A 10,191-nucleotide genomic window follows, 5' to 3' on the forward strand; every position below is an offset into this window, starting at 1 on the left:
AAAGAATTCAAGATTTCAAAGCTTCGCGACCGACTATAAACCAGGATTTCGGATGATATTATTTCTATCGAGAACAATATCCTCAGTTTCTTCGTATTCTTACCGAAAGTACTATTTCTTATTCTCATTATCCAGGCATTTGCTCGGCCATCTGCTAGCTTGCTGCTTTAATTTAAAAAAACTGTTGATATATTCGGCAAACAAACTACTTTGCTTGTACAAGGATCGAACCGTGTGACTGTAAATTGCCATATTTCGCTCACACTCGTCACAAGATAACTTTTGTCGAGGGTTTTGCGTAATTCGCAGAATACTCGTGCACCTACGAATTCATGATCGGCGGAGAGAGCGTGAGTACACTCGATCTGCAAGAACGTTTCGCAGCAACTACGACACAGCCCGAACAACAATTTACCTTGTACGCAGTATGGGAGTATAGGGTGAAAAAGATCGCGTGGAAGAAGTATTGTGCACCGAATGATATCCTCGACAGAATCAAGATTAAAATTCGGATTGGATATGCCAATTAACTCCGAATATTTCTCCGATATAAATCGTAGGCTGGCCGAACGAAAAAGAACCCGTTTTCAATACGTACGGATACAGAGAACACATGTCTACATAACGATTTTCTCCGTACCCGTAACTTCGTATCGGGTTACGATATTTTCCGTACAGCCACCAAAGAATGCCTCGTGAGAGTTGAGAGGAAGATTGATTAGGATCGGATGATTTTCGAGAAAATTGTGCATCTTGCGATTCTCGTGCTTTTTTCGTGCAAATTCACATTTCTATTTTTTCATCACCCTATATATATTGTCGAAGACGCCATGTCATTGCGAGAGTTCGTTCGTATCGAGCGATTGTATCTTCGCGTGACGCCCCGGACGTAAGTTTCCTTTCACGATTGATTTGGTAACAAGTTGGGACAATCGTGCCAAAAACAACCATGAAATTGTAACGTAACGTCTCGTTCGTTGATTCGACTTCGTAATATCCGTCGACGGACGTACTGTCAATTCGATACTCGCGGCCTCGCCCTGCATTGATTATAAGATGTCTGAGCTCACGCTTCATCCATACTAACCACTGTAGTGCTTTGTGTGGGAGTGATTGTCTTTGTATCTATATCCGCCCAGTGGAATGATTCCTATTTCTTCCTTGCGTTAAAAGTTTTTGCGAAAAAGTTTTTTACACGTGGAAGCGATAGTTGTGCATTCTATGAACGGACACACGTCTCCGCGTTCTAAAAATTTTTTTGAACGCCATGCACGCACGTTGAAGGATATCTATGTCATTCTGACAATATTTTACTATTTCTTCTTTGAAATAAAAAACGAAATTCGATTGCGACATTTCCTTGTGCCAAACCATAAAACGCTAGTGTTCCTCAGGTTTTATTTGTTCGGGCGAATAATATCGAGTGTTAGATATTAGTCCAATATAATTTTGATTTTGCAGCGTATTAAACAAATGAGGAAAAAACCTTTACTTAAAGTATGCCGCAGCCCGAAAGCCTTGGGTAAATTGGATAAACGCATAGATGTATAATTTAAATTATCAATAAATTTTGTACGATTAATTGTCATAATGATCATTTCCGTCCCGTTCTAAATCACCCGAAGTTCTTCCTTACTTTCGTATGTTTTACGTTACTTTCTATTATTTCTTCCTGACTTTTCAACAAGGTACTTTAAAATAAACTGAGCGTCAAATGCTTTAGCATTATGCGCGATATAGATGATTTTTTAAAAATATTTAGATGTTCTCGCGTCGTGAAATCGACAAATTCTTTTACAGAATCTCTACTAAATATGAATTCGCGCATATCTTCACATCAACAATATCGTAATGACATGGTCTTTATTTCCGCGCATGCTTCGCAAATTTTTTTTTTCGCGACGCAGAGAGTTGGAACATGAATTTTTACGTTCTCCATTCCTTCGAGCGTCTCGTCGCGTTTCGAAATCATAAAACACGAATGCGACACGATCTCTTAACACACTCGTTTGTGTCTTCGATTGTTATTCCTATTTGTTTGCGGATTTTTTTCTTGCGGTGCTATAGTACCCTTTTCAGAATCTCTTTTCTACTGAGGCTTTCTACTGAGGCTTACGACAAAGAGGCCGCATTAACACAAATGATTCAAAGACTGTAATGAATGACAAGTTTTGCAATAAATTACGTCGCAATCGTGTCGATTTTGAATTAACCAATCGCAAGTAACCGTTGCAAATCTTAATGGATTTGCAAACGCTTGCGAGGGATTGATTATATGATCCTTGTGCTTGATGATGTTCAAAACACGAACGTTCAAAGAAGACGCGAACGCACGAATCGCACTTAATCAACTTAACGTCGGGGCATTCGCAAGACGGGATGGCGTAGCAGTGTGGGTATTTTGTTGTCATCATCGACTTCTGTCGTTACGAAAGCTCACGTTGCACGCTACGCAATATCCCCCGCGAGAACTGGCAGCGGCTTTTAATTTAATATAGGATTATAATGTCGCAAACTTTCGTAATACATTATATTTAAACGACACAAGGATTCGAGACCTAGGGAGGAAAGTAACGCGCAGCTGTCATACATCGGATTCTCGTCTTGATCGAAAGTACTGAAATTATATATCATAATTGCATTATTTTCGGAAGCGAGAATTCGTTGGAATTGCTCGATTTCGCAGAGAATTTCGTTTCGACTAGCTTACGCTGTAACGAAGAACTCTAGTATCTCACGGATTCCCATCTTTCTTGCAGTTCTCCCGTATAATTGCCTACGCGTGCCACGCCTACGGACGAACGGGGAAAATATAAATTGTCTGTGTTGTTTATTTGCAAAATCGAGTGTTTGGCTACATCTTCGCGAGTTAATCGATTAGATTGACGCCACCGAGACTTTGAAAACGCGCACGGTAAAATTTTCTGCGATTTCGAATCCTTTAGCTCTTTGCGCCAGCTCACGTTGCCATTTATTCTTGTGAGTTAAGTCGCGTGCTGGTCGAAACGATAGACTAGTCGGAATATGCATTAGATCCGCAGACTTGATAATCCTACGTAATCGTTCAGTTCGCACGAATGTAGCGTATACGCCCGAATTTCACAGAACGCGCTTTCTATCCAACAAACGATAGTTTGTTCAGTACCTTGAGTGACGGACGTATCGCGAAAGTTGCCTTCCTCTCTAGTATCGTATAAAATTCTAAATCGACGCGAGTTTTCCGCCCTTAATTCAATAAAAGCAAAGTTATCTCTAACCTCCTGCTGACAATGATGATCTTGCCGGTAATGATTATTTTCCTCCTGATGATGATGCGCCTGTTGCCGTTGCTGCTGCTGCTGTTGATGTTTATCGTCGATGGAGTCCTCAAAATTTTGCGAGGATTCTTCTTCCAAGGGAGCGTTTTCTTCCCTTGCATATTGCGATGTAGAAGCAACCGCGGCGTAGAATGGTCAGCACTATCGCCAGTTTGTACTATAAAAAAGTTAAACAAACCTTATTAATCTGATAACATTGCTATATATATTAAATCAGAAACTTATAGTACTAGTCATAACATTAGCATAGCAAGATAATTCACCTACAGCTGTTTATATGATTGTGCGTAGGAGGATAATGTTTTTCTTTTCTATAAATTTTAATATTCCGGCGACATAGGAACAGGGGAGTACGAAATATCTGATACAAATATCTGCTTAAGTATCTCGAGCAACAAACAAATTTAAAATAAAAAGTAAAAATATTATTGCCTTCACTTTTAAGAGGCGCGTAATATTTTCATCTTTTTTCTCTATTGCCTCCCTATTTCTTCCTTGTCACGTATTTCTTCTTCCTCCTCCTCATCGTCGCTGTTGTCATCAATGCTACCCTCAACATTTATGATGTCCTGCTCTTCATTACCAGCAACATTATTATCAACATCATCATCATTATATCATCATCGATGATCTCATCGACATTGTCATCATCAATGTTCTCATTATCCTCCTCCTCATCCTCCTCCTCCTCTTCCTCTTCCTCTTCCTCCTCTTCCTCCTCCTTCTCTCCAGCCTCCACATCTTCTTTTTGCGTTACTTTTTCCCGCTCTTGTTCGATTTTCTGCGCTAAAAAGTAATTTTTGTTATTATTATTATTTTTTGAACACTCTGTATATAACTAACTCTCTATATTCGACTAACTTCTTTTTTTTTTAAGAACTTATACGTTATGGAAATGGTGAAACCTGAAGAGACCAGCTCGAATTGAATCAGACGGACTCAAATCACCATTCATTATTATCGTCATCATCATCATCATCTAAAACAAAATTGATTTTATTCTTTATCGCATTACATCTATTATATATTATATGAACTAGATTTCTCGGTTATTTGTAAGATACTTATCAATTACAATAACAGGAATGTCACGCAAAGATGGAACATTATTTTTCGGTTCTATGCTCTTCCTAGAAAAAAATAAAATGTTTTAATAATCGAGATTTCTATAAATGTTTAGTTAATATTTATTTCTCCAAAATTTACTCGGTGGTACTTAAAACTTACTCCCTCCTCTTCTTTTCTCACAGAGTGACGTCGCCTTAAACTAAGTCGTCCTACTGGACGTCCCCTGCGATGCGGTATCGCTCGTCCTGTAATACAGTTCGGTTCTATGAAATAAATATTATAAAGTAAATTTTTAATGCTAATATATAATATATTAGATTTTATTTTAGAAATTATTACTGCTTACCTCTTAGTCCAGTGTGTCGTTACGTGACCTCCTGCGTCATTCTTCTCATGACCAAAACACTCGCGTATTTCTAGATGACGAGCGATTATATTTTTCAGTCTTTCGTCACCACCGCAATGCCCTAGTTTGTGTATAATGCACACTAATGTGCTGGAGCATTCACCCACAAAATTTCCGAAAATGGAATAATTTTTTTTGCCATTATATGACAACGTTGCCAGATAGTCGGCAGCAACTAATTTTTTATTCAAGTTGCCAGCAACGACGAAAAATTTGGTGAGTAACTCGCGAAGTTCTATTTTTTAAATATGAAATTAAAAACGACTCTCAAATAGTCAATATAAAATCAATCCACTTTAAAGTCTGAATGCAGAACTAAACTTTAGCTTGATCAGTGCGTGCTATTTATGCTCGTAGCGATTTTCATAAAAGTTTACAAAAAATCTAAAAAAAGTTGACGATAAAAGTCGAGCAAATTTTGCTGATCTAACTTGACGGCGAGTTGTCAATAGAAGCCGAATAAAAATTATACATAACTTAACGACATAACTTAATGAAATTATCGGCAAAAACCGAATAAATCTTGCTGACATAACAAATTAATGACAAAAATCAAACAAAGTTTGCTAGCATAAAATCTGATAGCAAATTGTCAATAAAAATTGAGCAAAATCTGTCATATGCGATCCCGCCATGAGATGAACTCGCTTCTTGTAAGAAAAAAATCGCCTTGCTACAGTATATAGTTTACCATGCACGTCCTAACAGGACACATAATATGGTTTTCATTGTATTGCATACGGCCGTGATGAAAATAAAATGTAAAGCGAATGTCAATAAAACGTTAATTGCAGTGTAAAGGAAGTATAAGGGAGGAGTAACGGAAACGTAAACGAAACTTGTAAGAAGCGGAAATAAAGCGCAGGTAAGTACTTCGGCAAGCACAAGCAAAATGTTCACTGAATAAATGGACCATCATTAGGTCGTATACAGAACGTAAACCGAGCATCGTCGAGTTCTTAGACGAACGTGAACGAAATGTAATCGAGGTCCTCGCCCAGATAGCAGATAATAACATGCTAACATTCAATATTCATACTAAATGTACTGTGATTATACCGAATAAACCAGAAACGTTAATGTAACGTCTCAGTAAAATATTATTTCTTGTATATTGTCAAGATATATCAAATATAATAATTAAACTTTGATTCTGATGCTGAATATATTGTTATCATATTGATTATACCCAAGACGTCTATAAATTATTCTTTCGGTATATCTCGTGGTACATCTGTCATATTTTCAAAACAAACTCACAACATAAAATGCAGAACCAACGCTACCTTCATTTCATTTCTATAAGCATTGCACTTATAACCCAGAAAAGATCTTCCATTTTTTCTTGGTTATCTTTTCTATAGTATATTATTAGAGTTTATTATTAGAGAAATTATTTTTTTCAAAATTCATATTTCATGACTGTGTTGATAAAAAAATTTGGAAAAAATCATGGCAGCTTCTTCCGATGAGTACTACAATATATTACAATTTCAGCCAAATCAAAAATCTAAAAGTTCACGCGTGACACACTTGGGATGGAATGCTCCATATATGTATATATGTATGTATGTGCATATATGCATGCATACATGACATACTAGAGATATCACTATGATATGCAGATACTGCACTGAGAGAAAAGTATATCGTATTTATGACTATAATTGCATGTATGGTAAAATAATTATGGTTAAGAGCATCATTTTTATAGTTATTATTGCTATAATGTTAGTAACAATAACCTTATATGTATAGTTCTATAAAACCGGACAAAAATTGTACTATAAATTATGATAATTTAAAATATTAATATAGTAAAATATGAAAATACGTATGGCAAATAAAATAATCATTTTTATATTATAATTGCAATCATAATTATAATAAATATAACCATTTTTTCAACGTTCGTTTATTATATATATATGTGTTAACAATAACTAAAAAATATAATTTCAAAAATGGAAAAATCATTTATTTTCAAATAGTGTGTGTGACTATATTAATAGCACATTTGACTGTACTTCTAACTACAAATTTACTATGCGTATTATATAAAAACTAAAAAGAAAATTGTAAAAGTAATTATTTGCACTAAATGTTTTGCAATACTATAGTAATAGTATATTTGACCACATTTATATAAATAATAATTTAACATTTTTCTTAAAAAAAAACTGCAAGAATAAGAATTATATAACAGTCAAAGCCGGTCACACTTATGCTCAAAAATAAAACATGCAACACTCAGATCGCACAAGGCGAAACATGCTCGATCTTTCGAGACTGAAAATAATCGCATTACAATTTCCTAACTAAGTTAATACCAGGGTATTATTTTATTTTCATGTAATCTCCTCAAATATTAATAATATTAAACTGTCATTAGAGGAATAAAATTAAAAACTTGGTTACAGTAGGAAGTATAAGTAACGTTGGCAGAGACTTGATCACAAACATGCGATTAGCTCAGCGTAAATGTATTAGGTTACTGTTCTAGGGATCGTAGATTCAAATTTTCTCGATGCGATGCGTTTTTCAATAATTTAATTGTAATTAATAAGACAGAATATAGGTATGCAAAATAGAAAATAATAAATTGAATTGGAAAAATCAAAAGTAATAAATAACAAAAAAAATTTTTTTTTTCGTTAAGATATAACTCTGTAATCTTTTTGTTATATAAAAGGGATTGTTTGGTCACAATTACCAATTATTTTGTTTAAACTATTAATAATATGTTTTTCATATTATTTTGTAATAATCTAATTTTGCTACCAATTTCCAAATCTTGATAATAATAGATGTATGATTCTACGTACTTTTAATCATTTTTTTCTCTCAATGTGTAGAAATATACTGGAGATATAGTGAAGACATACTCATACATCTTAAAATAACTACGGTATATTACTAGAAGCTTCCTGCGAAAGTCTACGGGATGAGAAATCGCGGACATGATAGATTCTGAAGAAATACTCTGTACCTCACGCGTCTCGAATATCTTGACTCTATTCACGTTTGCGATATCGTTCTAATGTAGTTAGAACGTAGATGGCTGTCTGGATGGTAAGCAAATGATAATATTTTAAAGTATATTTTATTCGGTAAACATCTATAAAAGATATGTTTTTATCTTAGAATCTTAGGGCTCACTTCAAAGAAATTATTTAATTAGAACACAACTGAAAAATCTTTCAATGTTATAAATATCTTTTATCCTATCTATGTGATTTTTTACGTTCAAGAAATTTAACTCGCTATGCATCTCTGGAAGATGCCGTGAATTGCTCAACGACTTTACATTTGCTGTACAGTTCAATGACGCTCCGTTTTAAAAGAAATTTTTTATTTCTATATTCTGGAAGTGTACACGAAGCATATTTGAATGCTCCGTGTACTTTTTACATTTAGAAAGCGTAGACGAATTATTCATGAAGTGTTTAGGAAGTGGTACGTTTCTGCATTTTTTGTGGAATGTTTGGGAAACGTTAATGAAAAAAAGATATTTAAAACATATGAGAAATGAGACACATGTGTTTTGGGTACACTTTGCGGAGCGTTTGGAGAGAATTCGGGAATGTATGGATATTCGAAACTAAAGCGTGGTCTACAATAAGTTACCAACACACCGTCGCCAGTCGCAATGCTTCATGACAGCCAATCAGAAGCATCACTAATTACTATTGATGCTTTTGATTGGCTGTTGCGAAGTATTACAACTGGCGATGAAGTTTGCAATTTATTGTAGCTCACGCTTAAAAGTCAATAAAAATCCGATAAAGTATTTAAGAAGCGTTAAAACTCTTTATTTGTTTTTGACGCTTCGATAAGCTTTACATTTTCATCAGCGGGGCACAGTAGGCTCTGGTTTGACAGTTAATTTCGTTGAAATTTGATACCAATTTGGAAACAAAATTTTTTCCGGGTAATTAATTATGTAATCATAATTTTACACTACTTACATTTCTTATTTATTACTATCTTTAATGTTATTTATAACAACATAACATAGACAATTTATATAGAGGAAAGCCCCTTATTATAAAAGGGGCCTGATATGAGATAGCAGTGTTTTTGCTAAACTAATAAACACTATCTATTGATTCCACCATGAATTTATTTCTCATGGATTGAAAATTATATAATAGAAAATTTATTATTAGATTATGCTTGTAGTCGTTAAAAAAGATTTTAGAATTTGGATGTCTTCAAGTTTCATTAAGATGAGCCTTTAAATCTTGTTTATTATAAATAATACTAAATAAAGGGCAAAGTAAGAGTCGACACATTTCTTTAAAAATTACACGAAGACTATATTACAATTAACAAGAGATAAAATATAAAGCAAAAATAAAATTAAAAATTACAAGTTTCGGCTACCGGATTGAGCCCTCTTCAGATATTAACATATCAAAAAAAACGGTAGTACAAAAATGATTAACGGAAATGTTCGCATAATTACAGTTCGGGTGAGTCTTGATGTAGAACTCGACATTATTCGCATACGATTGAACAGTCAAATGTGTTTCATATCTCTTGAAAAAGTTCAAAAAGTAAGTGTAAATTATTCAAAAAATCGTGTCCATAAGAATGAAAAACCATCAGAATATACAAAGTTAGGTGGAATGCAGATGTGTAAGACATTGACGGACATTGTGTATCGCTTGTTATGTACGCTCGCTAATATGGATCACCACGGACTGCTAAAAGCATACATAAAAGTAAATATTTATTATAAGACAATAAATTCTTCTTATAGTGATAGAGTAAGATCGTGTAACTAATAGAAAAATACGGGATATGTTGCTTAAATAAGATTATTAATTTAAAAGTTAGATTTGATGATCGTAAAACTGTAAGGCGTGGAAATTTTAATATGAGACATTCAGAGTATTTATAATATGAAGTAACCTATGCTCCTAATGTCATAGCGAAAATCGTTGCTAAATCATATTGTATAATAATAAAAAGGACAACCGGAATGAACATTGAATGACTGTTTTTGTGATGCTTGGTTTCAACTACCTGAAGATGAGTCCCGGAGGATGCATCGCATTTTGCGCGCACACTGGCTGTGTTTGTATTTTAGAAACATTACATAAAGTTTTTCAATTGCAATACTAATGTACTTACTTTGCGTTTTATTATCGATTTCTCGGGGCATCTCATATTAAAAGCGCAATTTTTTGACTTTGCAATTTGTTCACTTTTTACACTTCTTTCAAAAATAGAATTTGAATTAAATTTTGCATAACATTAACTTAAAATTTACTAAATTCCTTTCAAAATTATTTTTTTAAATTCTGTTCATAGACTTCTACAATTAACCAATAGGAACTTGGTATTTCATAATAGGAGTCCTTGCTATATATAAGATGGTAATATAACATATAT

The sequence above is a fragment of the Trachymyrmex septentrionalis genome, unplaced genomic scaffold (genome assembly GCF_001594115.1).
Source record: "Trachymyrmex septentrionalis isolate Tsep2-gDNA-1 unplaced genomic scaffold, Tsep1.0 scaffold79, whole genome shotgun sequence".
In the NCBI taxonomy this organism is placed as follows: Eukaryota; Metazoa; Arthropoda; class Insecta; order Hymenoptera; family Formicidae; genus Trachymyrmex; species Trachymyrmex septentrionalis.